Here is a 20,707-nt window from a genome sequence, read left to right on the forward strand (position 1 = left end):
TCTCGCAGTGCGAGGTGAGTGCTCTACCACTGAGCCACAATCCCAGCCCAAGAATCACTTCATTTTGTATTTTTTTTCTTTTTGTGTTTTTCAAACAAAAATTAATAATACAATTTTTTGTTCTGCTTTTGTGGCTATTGTGTTAGTATTTCATCACCAATAAATCACCAAATATTCTAAGTTCCAAACAGGAAGATTCCAAGTTCACTGTCTTGCCATTGTAGGACTTATCATACACTAGAGACCAAAAAAAAAAGAAAAGAAAACAAAACAAAAAAATGTTACTTTGTAAATGAATTGGAAAATACATTATGAAACATTCAATGAATTTTGCTGGAACAACTGACTATGTTTTCGGAAAAATAAACTCAATGTTTGGAAAAAATGTAACTATTAGTCAATAACCAAAGATATTGTTTTTAAATTAAAATTTTTATTTTTACTTAAAAGGAAAGGTAAATTTAAAACATGGTGTTATAAAACTATAATAGACCTAATTGACATAGATCAGGAGTTCTCTCAGAGTTTCCTGAGAGAATGCAGATTGAGATAACCTATTAATAAATTTAATTCTTATAGTTCTATTAGAAGAGGGAGCGGACTGGGGATGTAGTTCAGTGAGTGAGCACTTACCTAGTGTGCTTGAGGCCCTGGGCTCTATCCACAGTATTACAAAAGAAAAAGGGGCACAGGAGGAGAAAGAACAAATGAATAAAGGGAAAGAAAAGTGGGAGAAAGTGTTTCAGGTAAAGATGTCAGGGCATTCAAAGTCCCACTGGTGTTAATAAGAATGGCCCTTCCTTCACTAAGGAGGGTGGCTTGGCAGTAGCATCCAGACAGGGTGAATGTTGATACCTGTGAGACTGCAGAGACAGCCTGGCTCACAGAGGCAGAAGTTTGAAAATAATCTGTTGTTTAAAACAGGCCAGGCTTTGTGATCGACACAGTAGTGTAGAGAAGGAAATAAATAGGACAACTCCAAGTTTCTGTCTTTATATTCAGTTGAAATGTGGTGAGCTTTTCTAACATAGGAACATATTTTAAGGGAAATATTATTTACTTAATTTTCATTTGGGAATGTTGAGTTTGAGCAGTTAATGTTTGGAACATCAGGAGGAGATGTTGATTGATAGGAAAATGTATAAGATGAAACCTAATGGACAAATGTTTTCAGCACATGCACATTATGAATACCTGTTTATGGTGGTAATTTAAATAGTGAGGACAGGTAAAGGTATCAAGAAAATATAGAGCCAGGAAAGAGGTGCTTAAGAAGGGAGTTATGAATGCTGATGACAAGAGGTCCATTGAGTGAAATAGATCAAATGTCACCTAAAAGATTGCAAGAGCCTTGGAATCATGGGAATGGAACCAGATTTTAATGGGTTGAGTAGTGAGTATAAAATCAAATGCAGACAGAACTCTGGGAACTTTTGCTTATTTAAAAAGATTGAGAGTGAGGATAACAGGTATATTGGGATATGAGGTCAAATGAGATTGAAAATAGCATATAGTTTTAGGCTGATGTGAAGGATACCACTATTACAACTGAATATTCAGAAAGAAAGAGGTATAGTTAACAGTGTATGACTCCTTGGTGGAAGGAATGGTTGGACCCAAATAAAGAGAAAATTAACTTTATCAATGAGTAAGAAGAATTCAGCTTTCTAACTAGTCAGAAGTAAGATGAGAAGCATGTGTGTGTATATATATAGAAGGGCAGCTAAGAGATTTTCAGTCTGATCAGTGTCTTCTCTTTCTCTGCAATATGGATTATCTCAGAATAAGAGGAATTATATGTGAAAGAGTAAGAGATTTAATACAAAAGGAAGATGTGCAATAAAATTATTTTCATAGAATATGAGAGTGGTGACAAAGTAATGTAACAGGACATACCGTATCAGTGTCAAATAATTTCATGTTGGTGACAATGAATTTGTATCACAGTAAATCAGATCTATTCTGCAAGTATTTGTCTCAACAGTCATTGACAGAGAAATAAACAATTTCAGATAGGATTATAATTTTGCTGAACAAGTGGGGTAAAAGAAGTTCAGGAAAACTTAGTGCATTGGCAGAAATACCATACAATGGAACCAATCTGAACATGGAGAAAGGTAAAGAAGGACGAAGACCCACAGGTTAGAAGTAGAGTTACAGATAGGGCTGGAGATGCTAATGAAATGAAAATATTATTTTCCAACTTAGAAATGATGTGAACAAATTTGAGTGTTGATGTTTGTGGAAGGTGGGAGACTTTAGTAGGACATTTTTAGATGAACCATTTAAAGGTTATAAAAAAAAAGACACATCTTACTCTACTATGTTGTACTGTATCGTGCTATAATGAACAAACTGTTAACACCATACAGAATTCAGTAAGTCATTTTTGAGAGGTAACAGTTAAAATTCATGACTATGACTAATGTGCTGCCATGGTAGTGATTGGCTGAGACAGTGGAAGAGGTTATTTGGAGGTAGAGAAGTAAAGAGTTCTAATTGCCAGTATGTATGAGGATGGGGGGGGGGGCAACATGGTGGAGAGAAAGGCTGTGCTTCATCATCAGTGATGAATACAAAGGATGTCTGGGAGAACCTAGGAAGGAATGTGAATAGGGGAAATAAACTGTCATGGGAAGATGAACTTTGTAAGAAAAAAGATGTGATCAAGGCTAGAGGGAAATGATGTCAGTAGGGTGGTTCTGAGTCATCAGGTACAAACTACCTAAATTTGAAATTTAAGTAGGGTAATTTCTTAATGCTTGTTAACTGGTGACCACTGATGTCTTTCAAGTTATAGTTATTTGTCATACCACACCAGACTATATTTTCTATATTATGCTAAACTTAATGCAAGCACTATTCGATGTGTTCTAGTTTGGCTACCACTAAGAATTATTAAATGCAATTTAACAGGTAGAGTGAAAAATATGATTTCTATTCCAACAAACCTACATGCATTTTTATGTGCTCTATGAGATTCTTCTTCCTTGTATCCTCCCATGAAGCTTCAGTTTGGCTCATTTTCTTTCTTAGATTTGATGTGGTAATGTTCTCATCAAGTAGTCTTTAATTTTTCTCTCTTATTGGTGCATTTTAGTTGTACATAACAGTTGGGTTCATTTTGACATAAAGATACAGGTATGGAAGTATACAAATTAATTTACTCCACTTCAGTTCCCTGGTCCTCCCCTTTCTCTTCCCTCCTCCCTACCCCCATTAACCTTCTTCTACTCCACTGACCTTCCCTCTATCTTTATGATCAGAGCAATCCCCCACCACTGCTTTATTTGACCCTTAATTTTCTAGCTTATTGAACTTAACAAGATATTCTCTACTTCCATCCATCTAGTAGCAAATGCCATAATTTCATTTTTTATGGCTGAGTAAAACTCCATTGTGTAGATACAGCACATTTTCTTAATCAATTATTAATGGGCATCTGGGCTGGTTCCATAACTTGGCTATTGTGAATAGTGCTACTGTAAACATTGGTGTATCTATATTTGTAGAGTTTGCTGATTGCTGATTTTAGTTCTTTTGGATAAATGCCAAGGAGTTGGATAGCTGGGTCATATGGTGGTTCCATTCCTAGTTTTTTTTTTTTTTTTTTTTTTTTTTTTTTGAGGGATCTCCATATTCTTTTCCAAAGAGATTTTTCTAATTTGCTGTCCCATCAGCAAAGCATGAGTGTACCTTTTCCTCCACATCCTCACCAGCATTTATCACTATTTGTATTTTTGATAATTGCCATTCTGACCAGAGGGAGATGAAATCTCAGTGTATTTTTAAATTTCATTTCCCAGATTGCTAGAGATGTTGAAAATTTTTTCATGTATTTTTTTTGCCTATTTGTGATTCTTCTTTTCAATAGCAGCTTTTTTATTTAATTCTTCCTTCATTGATCTTAAATGGAAAGATCTATGATGTATAAAATGTCTTTTTTTAAAAAAATTCTTTTTAGTTTTATGCAACACTGGGATGCACCTTAACATAATCTCAAAAGCATGTAACCCAGCCTGCTGTTTACTGAGAATTTCTTCTGTAGTGTATTCACTCTGTCTTGAATTTGGGCAGGAAATAAATGTTTTCATATGCTTTTCTTATTCTGGGAGGCCTATTTGACTTTCTGTCAAGGCTCTGCATGCAATCCATTAGGAACCAATATTAAGCACAGTAAAAAGTAGGCTGCTTACAGTTGTAATGCTTGGAATTATATTGTGGATTTTCTTATTTCTCCTTCCATATCTATTATTATTGTTACTTTGATTTTCGCTGTTCTCATCTTACTTTGTCCTCTCCCTCACTAACTTGTATTTTTCTCTCTCAAATAAAGCTTTGTTTCATTATTTGATTCAGACTCTTTTAAAAAATATTCAGGGAGAGAATAAGTTTGTGCTTGTACCTTTTGTAAAAATCTGTCTGTTATGTTCCAAACCAGTAATTTTTTTGTTGTTGTTGTTTCTTTTAGGTTTTTAAAATCTGCTTTTATTAATTAATTGTAAGTAAAATAAATATTTCAAAAATATAAACATAATATAAACTTAATGATGTCCTACATTTCAAGTCTTTGAATACAACAAATGTATCAAATAATGAAGCAAAGTAGTCAGCATCCTAAAGCCCAGTGACAGTGGTAACAGACCTCCCCTTCAAAAAAATATGGAACGCTTCACAAATTTGCGTGTCATCCTTGCACAGGGCCATGCTAATCTTCTCTGTATCATTCCAATTTAGTATATGTGCTGCCACAGTGATCACCCAAACCAGTATGTTTTTAATTGCAATGTTAGTCCCTTTATATATGTAAAAGCTATCTATGTTTTTCTTTAAAAATTGATTTTAATAGTTTCTACAGTAGCTAAGATGGTTTGAATTTTTCCACATATAACTTTCCCTGAGAACAGGCTTATGCTGAGTAGTTTCTTACCCACCCTGTGTAAACTTACAGGCCCAACAATTTATTTCTATCTTGAAAATACTTGGCATTTTCTTCATCCCTAAAGGTGTGGGATAATTTTAGGTTGTCAAGTTATTTAACAAGTGCCATTCCAAATAGGAAGGTAAATAAGTTATGAACTTTTGAATGTCTTTAATTTTGTCACTCCAAGCATTCTGGATGATACTTCTCAAACAAATACCTTTGGAAGTCTTCAGGTCCTAACACCTGCTTAACCTGCTCATTCACATCCTCATTAATCAGCCTACACTATTTTCCATCTGTGCTTACCAGCACATACAAAGATGATGAACTATCTAATTCTAAGAATCTGTGGAGGTTTCTCACAGCATTGTTCATTTCTCCAAGCCTAGTGTAAACTTTATTCATTCAGGGATAAACTCCATTTAAAGAAGGCACATCAAATAATTTTTGGAAGTGAGAGATAATAGCTTACAAAGTTTAAAGGACATGTTGCTATCCTTTTCCTTATTTTTAACTTCTTCCTTCATTGTATCCACCATAGACAACAGATCTTCAACTTTAATATCTTCATTTTCATCCTGTTTCTTTAAATTATTCCAAGGCACCAGTTCAGTAGATAGTATTTTCAAGGACTTATACAAATCCTTTAGGGATGTCAGTTCATCTTCCCACATTTCTATTACAGGAATAAGATGCTCAAATCCACAAAGTTGTATAAGATTTTTATTAAAATTTTGGGTTCCTCCTTTGTTCTGTTTATAAATTATTACTGGAGTTCCTAGGTTGTAAATTGATGCTACCCAGCAAAGAAAACCATCAGTTAGGACCGATTGATGGTTTTCTTTGCTGGGTTCATCTTTTCTCTGTGTCCTCAGTGTTTTTTAGTGACTGACAAGCTCCTGTAATTTGATACTTTCCTTTATAGCTTTTTTTTCAGTTTCTTCACTTGTTATTTTTTAAGTTTTAATTCCTGTTGTGTGGGCCTGCTTTCCAAATTTTTTGGAGGTTCAGCTTTTCACTTGTAAGTGCATCAATCTTGGATCTTATATACTTGAGTTGATTCTGTAATGACACTAGAAGGCATTTATAGGCTTGGTGATGTACCTATATTTCAATAGTCTTTTTCTTCTTCTGGATTTTCAAATCATTGTTAGGTTTTTCCTTGGATTCACAGTAGTCAATTAGGCAAGGCAACTGTCTATCCAGGACAGTATGAGAAACTCTTTTGCAGAGATAGGCAAACACTCTGTTTTGAGCTATGATGTGCTGTTCATCCTCCTGCGTTAATCTACAGATATCTTTTTTTGCAAAGAACCGATAATAATCTGCATTAAAAAATGACAAAATCATAGAATTTGCAGGGAAATGGATGGCATTAGAGCAGATTATGCTAAGTGAAGCTAGCCAATCCCTAAAAAACAAATGCCAAATGTCTTCTTTGATATAAGGAGAGTAACTAAGAACAGAGTAGGGACGAAGAGCATGAGAAGAAGATTAACATTAAACAGGGATGAGAGGTGGGAGGGAAAGGGAGAGAGAAGGGAAATTGCATGGAAATGGAAGGAGACCCTCAGGGTTATACAAAATTACATACAAGAGGAAGTGAGGGGAAAGGGGAAAATAATACAAGGGGGAGAAATGAATGACAGTAGAGGGGGTAGAGAGAGAAGAGGGGAGGGGAGGGGGGATAGTAGAGGATAGGAAAGTCAGCAGAATACAACAGACACTAGTATGGCAATATGTAAATCAATGGATGTGTAACTGATGTGATTCTGCAATTTGTATACGGGGTAAAAATGGGAGTTCATAACCCACTTGAATCAAAGTGTGAAATATGATATATCAAGAACTATGTAATGTTTTGAACAACCAACAATAAAAATTTTAAAAAAAGAACCAATAATCTCTTGTTGTTCTATTCATTTCATTTTTTCTTGTAATGTTGGTATTTTGCCTGTAAAATTTTCTGCTCCTTGTGAAGATCTTTTATTTTAGCTTCTTGCTGGCAAACCTTATTTAGGGATACATCTTCCAATTCACCAATTTTGGCTTTCATACTCTCCATCATTGGTTCCAACTCATTTGGAAGCTTGCTCTTCCTGATGGGCTGCTCAATTTTGTTTTAGCTGAAGTTCATTTTTAAGCTTCTGGTTATTTTCTATAAGCTCCTGTATCATGTTCTGTTGATGTGCTATTTCTTCCATCAACCTTTTCAAATTCTGTCTCATCCTTTGTGATGATTGTTTGCCAAAAAGGATGCAATCTTTTATATCTGATCTTTTGACTAAGCACAGAGATTTTAAGCCATGCTTCATCAACAGCACATTTATAATTTCCCATTCTGCTTCTTCCTGCTTTTTTTTTAAGCATGCGTGTTTTTGTTTGATGTTTTGTTTTTTTATAATCGACTGGACTTCTGATTTTTAGGGGCTGCCAGAAATGTAGTTTCTTTTGAAGAATTAAAAGAAGTAGAGACTGGTAATAAGAAAATTTGAGTTGTCTCAGCCATGGCACATTCCTCTTGCATCTGACACCTGGTCATTCAAGTGGATCTCAATGAAGTCATCTCATGTCTGAAACTGGATCTTCATAAAGCTGACTGGGAAGTTCAAAATAGGGCAGATTCCATCTGGAGGGGGGTCATTTTTCTGTTTTAAAGATGGTGCCTTCCGGAATGGGATTGTGGCTCAGTGGTAGAGCGCTTGCCTGGCATGTGTGAGGCCCGGGTTCAATCCTCAGCACCACATATAAATAAACAAAGTAAAAAAAAAAAAATCTATTAGTAACTTAAAAAAAAAAAGAATGGAATTAAATAAAAAAGATGGTGCTTTCTCCACTATCTATGTTTTATTCTGTATTTGATGCGTGGAGTTCTCACCAAAGGGTTGGCATATTTTTTCAATACTGTTTCAAGGCCATTTCTAAGTGAAATTCTAACACAGCAGCTGCACATTTGGAGCCAGTGCAGGTCAGAGTACAGATCTAGCACAGTATTTTCCCAATTTTTTCTGTTCTATTTACATCAATGGGTCAATGAGTTAACTTTGTCTTTGAAGAATGGTAACACTTCCTATCACACATTGGACACTTACATAGAATATAGTCTCCGTGATGTATCATTGACAAAGTCTAAAAATCTTTCAATTTTTTTTTATTGCTAGGTGCTATGATATGTACCTATAATCTCAGCTACTCAGGAGGCTGAGACAGGAGGATCATAGTGGTGAGACCACCCTGGGAACCTCAGTGCAATACTTTTTCAAATAAAATTTATTTATTATTAATTATTCAAATAAATACCAACTTCAGTAATTATATATCCTCTTTCATATATATATATATATATATATATATATATATATATATATATATGAAATTTGTGTCTTCTCTCTATTGATTTGTCCATGTGGAGGTCTATCAATATAGTTGTGTTTTCATAAAAATTTGGGTTAACTTGTTTTTTAATTTTTATTTTCATTGATATGTCCTAATACCCATATGTTTCTTCTTTCTTTGGGTCTTTCTCTTCTCTTTTGACTTTCTTTCAGAAACTTGGTTCATTAATTTGAGACTTTCTTCTTCATGGAGTTATTGCTCAATTCTATAAATTTCCTCCTAAACTGTGATTTATTTCTCACAAATTTTGATCTGTTGTGTTTTCATTTTATTACATTAAAAGTTTTTTCTAATTTCCCTCCTGACATTCTTTTTTCAAAAAATATTGATTCTTTTTAATTATATATAACATTAGAATACATTTTGACATAATCACCAAAGCATGGAATATAATTTGCATTTCCTCCTTCTCTCCTCCTCCTACTCCCTACTTCCTTCCTTCTACTCTACTGATCTTTCTGCAATTTATTTAGTTTTTTTTGTAATTAGTGTCGTGTGGATATATTTAATGTAGGGATTATGGCATTTGCTGGTAAATGGATGGAATTGGAGACTATCATGCTAAGTGAGATAAGCCAGTTCCAAAAAGCCAAATGTCAGTGAAATGTTTTCTCTGATATGTGAAGCTAATCCAAAATGGTGTGGGATTGGGGGGTTGGGGAAGAGGGAATTTCATCAAAACAGGGTAAAGATAAGTGGAGCAGATGAAGGGGATTGAGCGGGAGGAAGAAGGGACAGGAAAAAAGAACAGTGAAATGCATCTGACCTAACCTCCTGAAAGTCTTTTTGACTGCTTGGCTGGTATTAAATCTTCAAATATTTTTCTAAATATTGATTTCTAATTACATCACATTGTGTTTAAGTAATACACTTTTAATGATTTGAATCCCTTAAACATTTTGAACTTTATGTTCTAGAATATGGTATATTTTGGTGAATATACTATGTATATGTGAAAAAAGAAAGCTTATTCCTTACTGTGGAATGGAATGTTCCATACAAGTCAGTTGGGTCAAAGTAGTTATGGTTTTGTTGAAATTTTCTATATACTTGATACCTTAGTACTTTCTTGTATACATGATGTATTAAGTACTGAGAATGGAGTTGTAACATCCGGAACTGAATTGTGCATTTACCTTTCTTGTTCAAGTTGATAAGATTGGCTCCATGTTTTGAAAGCTATTTTTAGTTACATAAGTATTTGAAATTATGTTTTTTTAGTAATCGTTATATAATCCTATTTTTTTAAATCTCTGATAATATTCCTAGTTCTATATTTTATTTTGTATTATATCAATGTGGTCAGTGCAGATTTTTTTATTGATTAGTGTTTATGGTATTTCCTTTTTTATTTTTTATTTTTAAAATATATATGCCTTATATTTAAAAATGTTTCTTGAAGGCAGCACATAGTTGGGATGGTTGTTTTATTGAGACATTCTATACCACATATTTGGGTAGATTATTATAATCTATATTTAATGTAATTATTGATATGGTTAAAATAATTAGTTTTTGATTTATTTATAACTGGCAAAATTATATATTTTATAATGTATGGCATAATATTTTGAAATATAAACTTAAATACTCACATACACATACAGGTGGAATGGCTAAATAGAGCTTATTAGCATACATATTACTTCACATATTAGATGCTTTTTGTGGTGAGAATACTACTCTCTTAATGAGTTTTAAGTTGCCATGGTTTGAATATTCCCTCCAAAACTCATGTTGAAATTCAATTGCTGTTGGACATAGTAAACTGTGTGATCTTTAAGAGGTGATTCATGAGGGTTCTGTTCATGAGAGGATGTACTCTTATTTGGGGGGGTATTTATTTCAGCAGATGGTTCAGTCTTATAAAATGGATGAGTTCAGCTCAATTTCATCTCTCTGAAGGACACATGGTCTTTCTGCCATGTTATGATGCAGAAAGAAGGAAGGTCCTTACCAGTTCTGATTCCTCTACCTCATACTTCTGACTCCAGTAAAGCTTTTTTGTATAAATTTTTATACTTACAGCTTTCCAGTCAATTATAGCAGCAGAAAATAGACTAAGACCCAAGTATATAATTTGTTTTAAATTAAACATCATGTTGTACAATGGATCTTTTCAACTTATTCCTCCTTTCTAAATGAATTTTTGTGCCTTCTCCAGTGCTGTTCCCCTAACCCCTAACAGTTCTTGTAGCTTATTATCATTATTTAATACAATTAGTTTGAATTCTTAAGCAGTTTATAAATCTTCATTTTTAAAATGCCCTGTTACATTGTTTTATTTAACACTTTTATTGATAGTGTTATGGTTCATGGTTTCTCATCCTTTGGTCATATGTTGGTGTCTATACTTTTGAAGAAGTAGAGATTTACTCCAGTCTTAGCAGACTGGCTTTGGTTGGGAAAACCTTCACTGGTTATTCTATCCAGAGATTTTAGGCAGGCCATCTTTCATGGTGCATGGGTGGAATTGCTGCTGAACTCTTTGGGTAGGATGGCCTGTTACCTGGGTCTGTAAGGGATGGTGAGAAGTGTGGGTTCATGCAGGTTGATCTCATGCTAGTAAGGACTTTTAGCCTAAGTCTTCAAGGACTGTTTACATGCTAGAATGTCTATGGCTCCTGATTCTGAAAGGATGAGTCTGAGACCTAACTGTGTATTATTTGTGCCTTCTGTTTATTTTTCAATAGCCTCACAGGGGCTAATTTCTTTTTCAGTGAAAAACCTCTGGCCTTTTTAATTCTCTCCATTGCAATTTTTGTAAGGTAGACTTAGGTCCTTAATACTTGGTAGCTGGCTGTGGTCTGACTCTGCAAGTGTGGTCCTTGAGCCTCAGTCCATGGTAACCAACCTAGTATCAGGTTCAACTACAATGGGTCTGGATCTTGGTTCCATTGGAGCCTGGAGTAATGAGGAATCCTGTGTTTTCTATTTCATACAGATATTAAAATGTATTCAGAGTATGCTTTAATTATCTGTCTAATGTGTATAAGAACCACAATGGCATCCTAATTTCTAACTGTGTATTATTTGTGCCTTCTGTTTATTTTTCAATAGCCTCACAGGGGCTAATTTTATTAGTCTTTTTCAGTGAAAAACCTCTGGCCTTTTTAATTCTCTCCATTGCAATTTTTGTACTGTGTAATTAATTTTAGTCAATGTTATCTTCTGTGTAGTACATTTTTATTTAATTTGCTTTTCAGTGTAATTACTTGTGATGCATGTTTTGGTATTTACTTTTTTAAAATTCTTTTTTCTTAATGAATTTAAGTCAACCAAGTTTTACAATACAGATATTTATATATTTTATAAATATATAAACATATATTTTCATTATAATTCTAATAAGAATAGGAAGTGCTACATGATCACTCTTTTGGCCTATATTTTACTTGTCTTATTATGACAGTATTTTTTAGCAATTTTTATTGGTTTATGTTTTATGGTGTACTTTTTTTTTCTTTTATCAATCTTTGTACTTATATTAAAAATACATCTCATTAAGGCAGCAGTGGAACCCAAAAGAGAGTCCTGGAGTGCAGTCTTCCAATGTGGACCAGCAATTGCAATTCTCTGATTTAAAATCTCCAGGCTAATAGGCCTCCCAGCAAACAGCAATCCTAAGTCTACATCCCACCTCCAGGAGTTTCATCCCCAGGACAAACCATTTCACCCTAACAACTACAAGCATTCTGAGTGTGGAGTTATCACCAAACTCCAGATAATCCCACCAATTGGCTAAGAAGGGAAGCTGAGGAACTTCTGAACTCCAATGAAAACAATTGTTAAATTTTCCATCAAGATCCTTGTATTTCTCTCTCACATCTCTATCGTTTTTGAAACCAAATATTCTTTATGCATCAGTTTATCAAGGACTGGTATGTCAGAATAGTATATTACAGTTTTGTTTTGTATTCTATTATTTTTACTATTTTTGTTATTATATATGTATATATATTTTACTTTTAAAATCATGCATATATTTTTTCCTCTCATCTGTTTCCCTGGATTCTCTTTCTTTTCTCCTGCTAGCAACCAACCTCTATCAGTTCCTCTTTAACTTTTAATATAACCTTCTACCTCTGTCTTGTCTCCTGCTTCCTTATAAACATCACATCCTACACCACTTCTGTTCCCTCTTTGTTCACCATTTGAAATTGTAAATCCTTTTGCAAATTTACTGTATTTAAGTAGACCATAATTAATCATACCATTTCTGTTTATTGACACAAAACTGTAGACATCTTAATCAGAACAATTTGTTTTAAGTCTGCATATTGCTTGCATTGAGTGCTGTTAATATTGGTCTCTCCCTTAAAGGTGAGGTACTGGAAACCTTCAATGACAGTATAAATCTACAGGGTAGAAATGGTGCTGCCTCAGATCCACACTTCCAGATGGGAAGACACAAGAACAACATGAAAAAATAAGGAAACTAGATGCCCCAAAGAAACCAAGTTTCTCCAATAATAAAATCCATTGGTAACACAGTAAAATAAATGTCAGAGAATGAGTAATGTGGGTAGTAAAACTGATCTGTGACATAAAGAATGATGTAAGGAGTGAAATGAGAAATAAATTTTAGGAGATGAAAGATAACTTCAATAAAGAGATAGAGATTCTGAAATGAAATGAAGCAGAAATCCATAAAGTAAAGAAATCAATAGATCAAATTAAAAATTCAATAGAGAGCATCACCAATAGACTAGACTACTTGAAAGACAGAACCTCAGACAATGAAGACAAAATATGTAATCTTGAAAATAAAGTTGACCACATAGTGAAGATGGTAAGAAACCATGATTAGAATCTCCAAGAATTATGGAATAACACAAAAAGACCAAATTTAAGATTTCTTGGGATAGAGGAAGGAGCAGATATACAAACAAAAGGAATGAAAAATCTTTTCAATGAAATAATATCAGAAAATTTTCTAAACCTAAAGAATTAAATGGAAAATCAAATAAAAGAGGCTTCATGACCCCAATTGTACAAAATTACAACAGACTTACACCAAGGCACATTTTAATAAAAGTATCTGGCATACATAATGAGAATAGCATTTTAAAAGCCATGAGAGAAAAAATCAGATTACTTATTGGGGGAAACTAGTTCATATCTCAGGTGATTTCTCAACTCAGACCATCAAAGCAAAGAGGGCCTGGAATAACATATATTAAGCTCTGAAATAAAATAGATATCAACCAAGAATTTTATATCCAGCAAAATTAAGCTCCAGATTTGAAGATGAAATAAAAACACTTTCATGATAAAGTTAAAAGAATTCACAACTAGAAGGCTTGCATTACAGATCATTCTCAACAAAATATTCTATGAGGATGAAATGGAAAAAAAGTGAAAACCAGCAAAGAGAAGAACCACACTAAAGGAATAGTCAATCAAAGGAGAAACTAAATCAAGCTAAAACTCAGACATAAACCAAAATGACTGGTAATACAAATTATATTTCAATAATAACCTTGAATGTTAATGGCCAAAACTCATCAGTCAAAAGACGTAGACTGGATATTGGATTAAAAACAAGACCCCAAAATATGCTGTCTCCAAGACAGTCACCTCATAGGCAAATACATTCACACAGACTGTAGGTGAAAGGATGGGAAAAAACATCTCACTCACTTGGATCAAGTAAACAAGCAGGAGTTTCTATCTTTATATCAGGTAAAGTGGACTTCAAACCAAAGTTAGTCAAAGAGATAAAGAAGGACATTTCATACTGCTTAAGGGAACTATACATCAGCAAGACATAACAATCATTACCCAATAATGGAGCATCTATGTACATCAAACAAATCCTTCTCAATTTTGAGAATTAAATAGAAAACAACTCAATAATACTGGGTGACTTTACTACTGGATAGATCTTCCAAACAAAAACTAAACTAAAAAAAATTATAGAACTAAATAACAAAATCAATAATTTAGATTTAATGAATATATATATATATATATATATATATATATATATATATATATACTATTTTACCCATCAATGAGTGATACAATTTCCTCTCAGCCACACATGGATCCTTCTCTAAAACAGACCATATGTTAATCCACCAAGCAACTCTTAGCAAATATAAAACAATGGAGATAACTACCCTGCATCCTTATCAGATCATAATGGAATGAAATTAGAAATCAACAATAAATTAAAAAATTGAAGCTAATTTAACACCTGAAGACTAAATAATATGTTTCTGAATTATGAATCAATAGTAGAAGATATCAGGGATGAAATAAAAAAATACTTAGAGGTAAATGAGAATACTGATACAACATATGAAAATCTGTGGGACACCATAAAAGCAGTGCTAAGAGAAAAGTTCATTGCACTATGCTCATTCATTAAAAGAACAAAAAGGCAATAAATAAATGACTTAACATTACATCTCACAGCCCTAGGGCAATAGAACAAAACAAAACAACATCAAAAAAATCAACACCAAAGCAGAAGAAGACAGGAAATAATTAAAATCAGAGCTGAAATCAATAAAACTGAAACAAAAGAAATAATTCAAAGAATTGTCAAAACAAAAAGATGGTTCTTTGAAAAAATAAATAAAATTGATAAACACTTAGCTACATCAATGAAGAGAAAGAGAAAACTCAAATTACTAAAATTCTTGATAAAAAGGAAATATTACAACAGATACTACAGAAATACAGAAGATAATCAGAAACTATTGTGAATATTTATACTCCAATAAAATAGAAAATCTTGAAGACAATGACAAACTTCTAGAGACATATGAACTACCCAAACTGAATCAGGAGGACATACATGATTTTTAAAAAATATTTATTTCTTTAGTTTTAGGTGGATACAGTATCTATAAGCAATGAAATAGAATATGCTATCAAAAGCCTTCCAATCAAGAAAAGCCCAGGATCAGATGAATTCTCAGCCAAGTTTTACAAGTCTTTCAAAGAAGAATTAACACCAATACTTCTCAAATTATTCCATGAAACAGAAAAGGAGGGAACCCATACAAACTCATTCTATAAAGCTAGTATCACCTTGATACCAAAATAAGACAAAGACACATCAAAGAAAGAAAACTTCAGACCGATATCCCTGATGAACATAGATGCAAAAATTTTCAATAAAGTTCTGGTAAATTTCATACAAAATAAATGAAAAAGATAGTGAACCATGATGAAGTGGGGTTTATCCCAGGATTGTAAAGTTGGTTTAACATACAGAAATCAATAAATGTAATTCATCACATCAATAGACTTAAAGACAAGAATCATATGTTATCTCAATAGATGCAGAAAAAAATATTTGACAAAATATAGCACCCCTTCATGTTGAAAACACTAGGAAAACTATGGGTAGTAGGAACATACCTCAACATTGTAAAATCTATCTGTGTTAAAATCAAGGCCAACATCATTTTAAATGGAGAAAAAATGAAAGCATTTCCCCTAAAACCTGAAATAAGACAAGGGTGCCCTCTTTCACCACTTCTATTCAATATTGTTCTTGAAATTCTAGCCAGAGCAATAGACAGAAGAAAGAAATTAAAGGGATATGAACAGAAAAAGAAATCAAACTATCACTATTTGCCAATTATATGATTTTATAGAGCCAAAAAATTCAACCAGAAAACTTCTAGAATTTATAAATAAACTCAGCAAAGTAGTAGGATATAAAATCAACACCCATAAGTCAAATGCATTCCTATACATCAGTGATAAATCCAATGAAAAGGAAATCAGAAAAACTATCCCACTGACAATAGTCATGAAGAAAATAAAATACTTGGAAATCAACCTAACAAAAGAGATGAATGACCCCTACAATGAAAATTACAGAACACTAAAAAAAGAAATTAAAAACCTTAGAAGATAGAAAGATCTCCCATGCTCTTGGATAGCAGAGTTAACATTGTCAAAATGGCCATACTACCAAAGGTATTATACAGATTTAATGTACTTTCCATTAAAATCCCAATGATTTTCTTCATAGATATAGAAAAAGCAATCATGATACTCATTTGGAAAAATAAGAGACCCAGGATAAATAATATCCAAATATAAGAGATCCAAAGCAATCCTTAGTAAAAAGAGTGAAGCAGGTGGCATCACAATACCAGACCTTAAACTATATTATAGAGCCATAGTAACAAAAACAGCATGGTATTGGCAACACAACAGAAGGCCCAAATCTACATGTTGCCTTAGGAACTGACTTCCTTAACAAGTCTTGTAAAGCACAAAAAGTGAAGAATCAATAAATGGGATGGATTCAAACTAAAAATCTTCTCAGAAAAAAAATAATAACATGAAGAAAGAGCCAATGAAATGGGAGAAAATCTTTACCACACATACTTCAGATAAAGCATTAATCTCCAGGATATATAAAGAACTCAAAAAACTTAACACCAATAAGACATGACCCAATCAATAAATGGACCAAGGAACTAAACAGACATTTCACAGAAGAAGAAATACAGTCAATCAACAAATATATGAAAAAAATGTTCAACATCTCTAGCAATTAGAGATTAGCAAATGCAAATCAAAACTACTCTAAAATTTCATATCACTCCTGTCAGAATTACAATCATTAAAAATACAGGAAACAATAAATGTTGGTGAGGATGTGGGGGAAAAGGTACACTCACATATTGCTGGTGGAACTGCAAATTGGTTCAACCATTCTGGAAGGCAGTATTGAGATTCCTCAGAAAACCTGGAAAGGAACCACCTTTTGACCCAGTTGTCCCATTCCTTGGCATATACCCACAGGACTTAAAATCAGCATACTACAGTGGTGCAGCCACATCAGTGCTTACAGCATCTCAATTCACAATAGCTAAATTATGGAAACAACTTAGATGCCCTTCAACAAAGGAATGGATAAAGAAAATGTTGTATATATACACAATATCATATTACTCAGTCTTAAAGAAGAATGAAATTATGGCATTTTCAGGTAAATGGATGGAACTGGAAAATATCAGTTATTCATATATATATATATATATATATATATATATATATATATCCAAATATATCAGAATATTTTGATTAGTAAAGCGAAATAAGCCAATCTCAATGAACCAAGGCCAAATGAACTCTGATATTTGGATGCTAATTCACAAAGGGGGATGGCTAGGGAAGAATAGGGTACTTTGGATTAGACAGAGGGCAGTAAAGGGAGGGGAGAGATATGGGGGTAGAAGAGATAGTAGAATGACTCAGACATTATGATCCTATGTGTATATATGATTACATGACCAGTGTGATTCTACATCATGTACAACTAGAAGAATGAGAAATTATACTCCATTTATGTAAGATGTGTCAAGATGCATTCTACTGTCATTTAAAACTAATCTGAACAAATGAAAAAAGAGACTTTATTTGTCTTTGGCTTTTGACAATTTATTATAATGTGGCTCATAAAATATTTCAATGGTTGATATTCCTTGGGATCTATTGAACTTCACAAATCTGGGTGACCATATTCATTCCAAGATTTGCAAACTTTTCAAACAGTGCTCTTTGAAATAATGAATTTTCTTTTATTTTTCTTCTCCCTTTTTGACATCCAGAATCAATACATTCATATTTGGGATGGTATCCCATTAGTCAAAATAGTTCATAGATTACCATTCAGGTACTGTATGCCTTCTTTCTTTCCATATTTTTTATTATAATTTGTTGCTCTACTAATTGGTTAATTTTAGGTAAATCTATTTTAGGTTTGCTATTTCTGCATAGTTGAGTCAGCTGTGGAAACTCGCTATTGAATTTTTAAACTTTTAGTTATGTGTCTACATTGTTCTCTTAATTTTATTATTTACCTAGTGCTTTCTTGATCTTCTTTGAGATTCTTTAAAATGATTCTTTTGAATTCTCTTTTAGGGAATTTGCAGATCTCCATTTTGGGGTTGGTTATTAGAGTTTTATTAGTTTCCTTTGCTGATATTCTATTTGCCTGATTCTTCATTATCCATATATTCTTGCACTTATGTCTGCATTTGAAAGAGCAGATACCTCTTTTAGTCTTTACAACCTGTTTTTGACAGCTTAATGACTTCTGTTTTGTTTCTGGGATGATGAAATTATCTCCAAGATAACAGTCAAATAAGGTTGGAGATTCTGTGTCTACCGTGGCATCCATGGTTGTTGGGCCTGTTATTAGGCCTCTAATGGACATGGATTCTGTCCCATTTCAGACTCTGTCTAGGACATTGGTTTACAGGACTAGTGCCTCAGGGTGTACATATGGTGGGGCTAATAATAGGTATGTGATATTGTGACTTTTGGGGGGTCCTTGAGAAAGCCTCCACTGTCATTGGGTGGGTTACTGGGTGGACAACACTGCCCTGGTCCACAGCTAAGAGGGGATGGAATGGAGTCCCAGGGCTTTGTCAGTGTCTATAGTTGAGACCAAGTTTTTCATGCTTTGGGTTCATGAACATTCTATTATTTATTTGATGTGTAACTGGCTAGGGACGACTTCGCTCAAGTCGCAGTCGAGAAGGACTTGAACGGAATTACAGGGGCATTTAAAGATCCACAGCAAGACCAAATTCAGCAGGTCAGATCATAGTTACTGCTGGTGACCATGTCTAATTCAGGTCCCTGTGGGGGTGGGACTGTTCCCAAGCTACAGTGGAGGGGTGGAATTTTGATTAAATGCCTTATTAATATATCTTCTGTTACTATGGCAAAATTCAAGAGGATGTTTAATACATAAGGTAAAGAGTTTTATTTTGGTCCATGGATCTAGAAGCTAGGAAAGTGCCAGCAACTGGTCTTTTGATGAAAGACACATGCTACTCCAGAGTGTACATACGGAATAAAGGGGTCATATGGTGAGAGAACAAGCAGAGAGTGAGTCAAAGAAGTGAAACTCACTTTTTTTTTAAGTTTCAGAAATTTATTTATTTATTTTATGTGGTGTTGAGAATCGAACCCAGTGTTTCACATGTGCTAGGCAAGTGCTGTACCACTAAGCCACAACCCCAGCCTGTGAAACTCACTTCCTAAACAACTTATTCGTATGCCAACTAATTCTGCCTCACAGGTACCACATTAATTCCTTCATGATGGGAGAGCCTCAATGACCCAATCACCTCTCAAATGTCCCACTCCTCTCAACACTGTTACATTGGCAACAGAATTTCAGAGTGAGTCTTGGCAAGCACAAATCATATCTAAATCATAGCAGGGTCTATTTCTGATGTCAGCAAGCCTGTTCTGGGAATGTAAATGGGTATATCTCCCAGTAGGTTCCTGAGGGAACAGGATTGATCCCAGACTGAAGCTGAGAGGGGCCAGAGTGAAGGTACATGGTAGTTCCATGGTCTGAGCTTGGACTGAGGTCAATCAACCTGTCTTTCAATGTCCTAGTGAGTATGACTCCTTCCAGGTCCCTTGGTAGATGGTTTTGGTAGCAGGATCAAAGTCTGATAGGTTGTAACTGAACTCAAAGGGGATGAGGTTATTTCTGGGTCTAGGGTGGGGACCCCTTTCAGCAAATCCCCCACATGGGTGTGAGTCTACCCTCTTAAAACACTCCTCCTTGATCTTGGTCTTCAATAGAGTTTTCAAACTCCTACCTGAATTCCAAGGCATTTCATCTATGGATGGCTGCAAAATTATTGTTTCTCTGGTGGTATTTGAATGAAGGACTCCTATTCTGCTAACTTGTTGATGTTACCTTTTAGGAGAAATTTTTAAAAATTTACTTTTCTAGATTTTAACTTCAATTTTGTCACTTACAACTAATTATACCTTTTAAAACTGACAGTTTTGATTGAGAATGAGTGAATGAATGAGTAGTTATTTAATATTTTCACCTCAGGCATGCTGATATAGCTCAACATCAAATAATATTTTATCCATCTAAATATATTTATTTTTATCAAGGGAATTCTGAAGATTAATGTATTGAAAACCTAAACTGGAAAGAATGGTGCACACCTATAATGCCTGTAATTACAGCTACACAGAAGGCTGAGGCAAGAAGATTGCAAGTTGAAGACCAGCCTGGCCATACTTAGTGAGACCTTTCTCAACAAAACAAAAGACTGGAAGGTAGTTCAGTGGGAGAGTGCTTGCTTAGAATGTGTGAAGCTTGGGGTTCTAGCCCCAGTACACCAAAATAAAATAAAATAAAATAAAATAAAAAGAAATGATAATAAAATAAAATGCAGAAGTTTAAAGAACTCAAGCAGAGAAAATAAGTTCAGCACTGGTATTTTTTGTGCCAAATACAGAAGTTGAAAGTGTAGTAATTGCTCAGAATAATTAGTGAGACATGTATATATATATATATATATATATATATATATATATATATATATATATATATTTCTATTGAAATGTTATGAGTTTTGT

General features: G+C 33.8%; 1 non-coding gene and 1 pseudogene across 1 annotated transcript; both read right to left on the minus strand.

Annotated features, from left to right (window-relative positions):
* Positions 1-4,656: 4,656 nt before the first annotated feature.
* On the minus strand, positions 4,657-4,761 carry LOC114082912 (U6 spliceosomal RNA). The gene has a single exon (XR_003581056.2). It is a non-coding gene; the product is annotated as a U6 spliceosomal RNA (small nuclear RNA).
* Positions 4,762-5,101: 340 nt separating this feature from the next.
* LOC114082900 (centrosomal protein of 70 kDa pseudogene) lies at positions 5,102-18,482 on the minus strand (annotated as a pseudogene).
* Positions 18,483-20,707: the final 2,225 nt, after the last annotated feature.

This window comes from Marmota flaviventris, chromosome 3, assembly GCF_047511675.1.
Source record: "Marmota flaviventris isolate mMarFla1 chromosome 3, mMarFla1.hap1, whole genome shotgun sequence".
Lineage (NCBI taxonomy): Eukaryota > Metazoa > Chordata > Mammalia > Rodentia > Sciuridae > Marmota > Marmota flaviventris.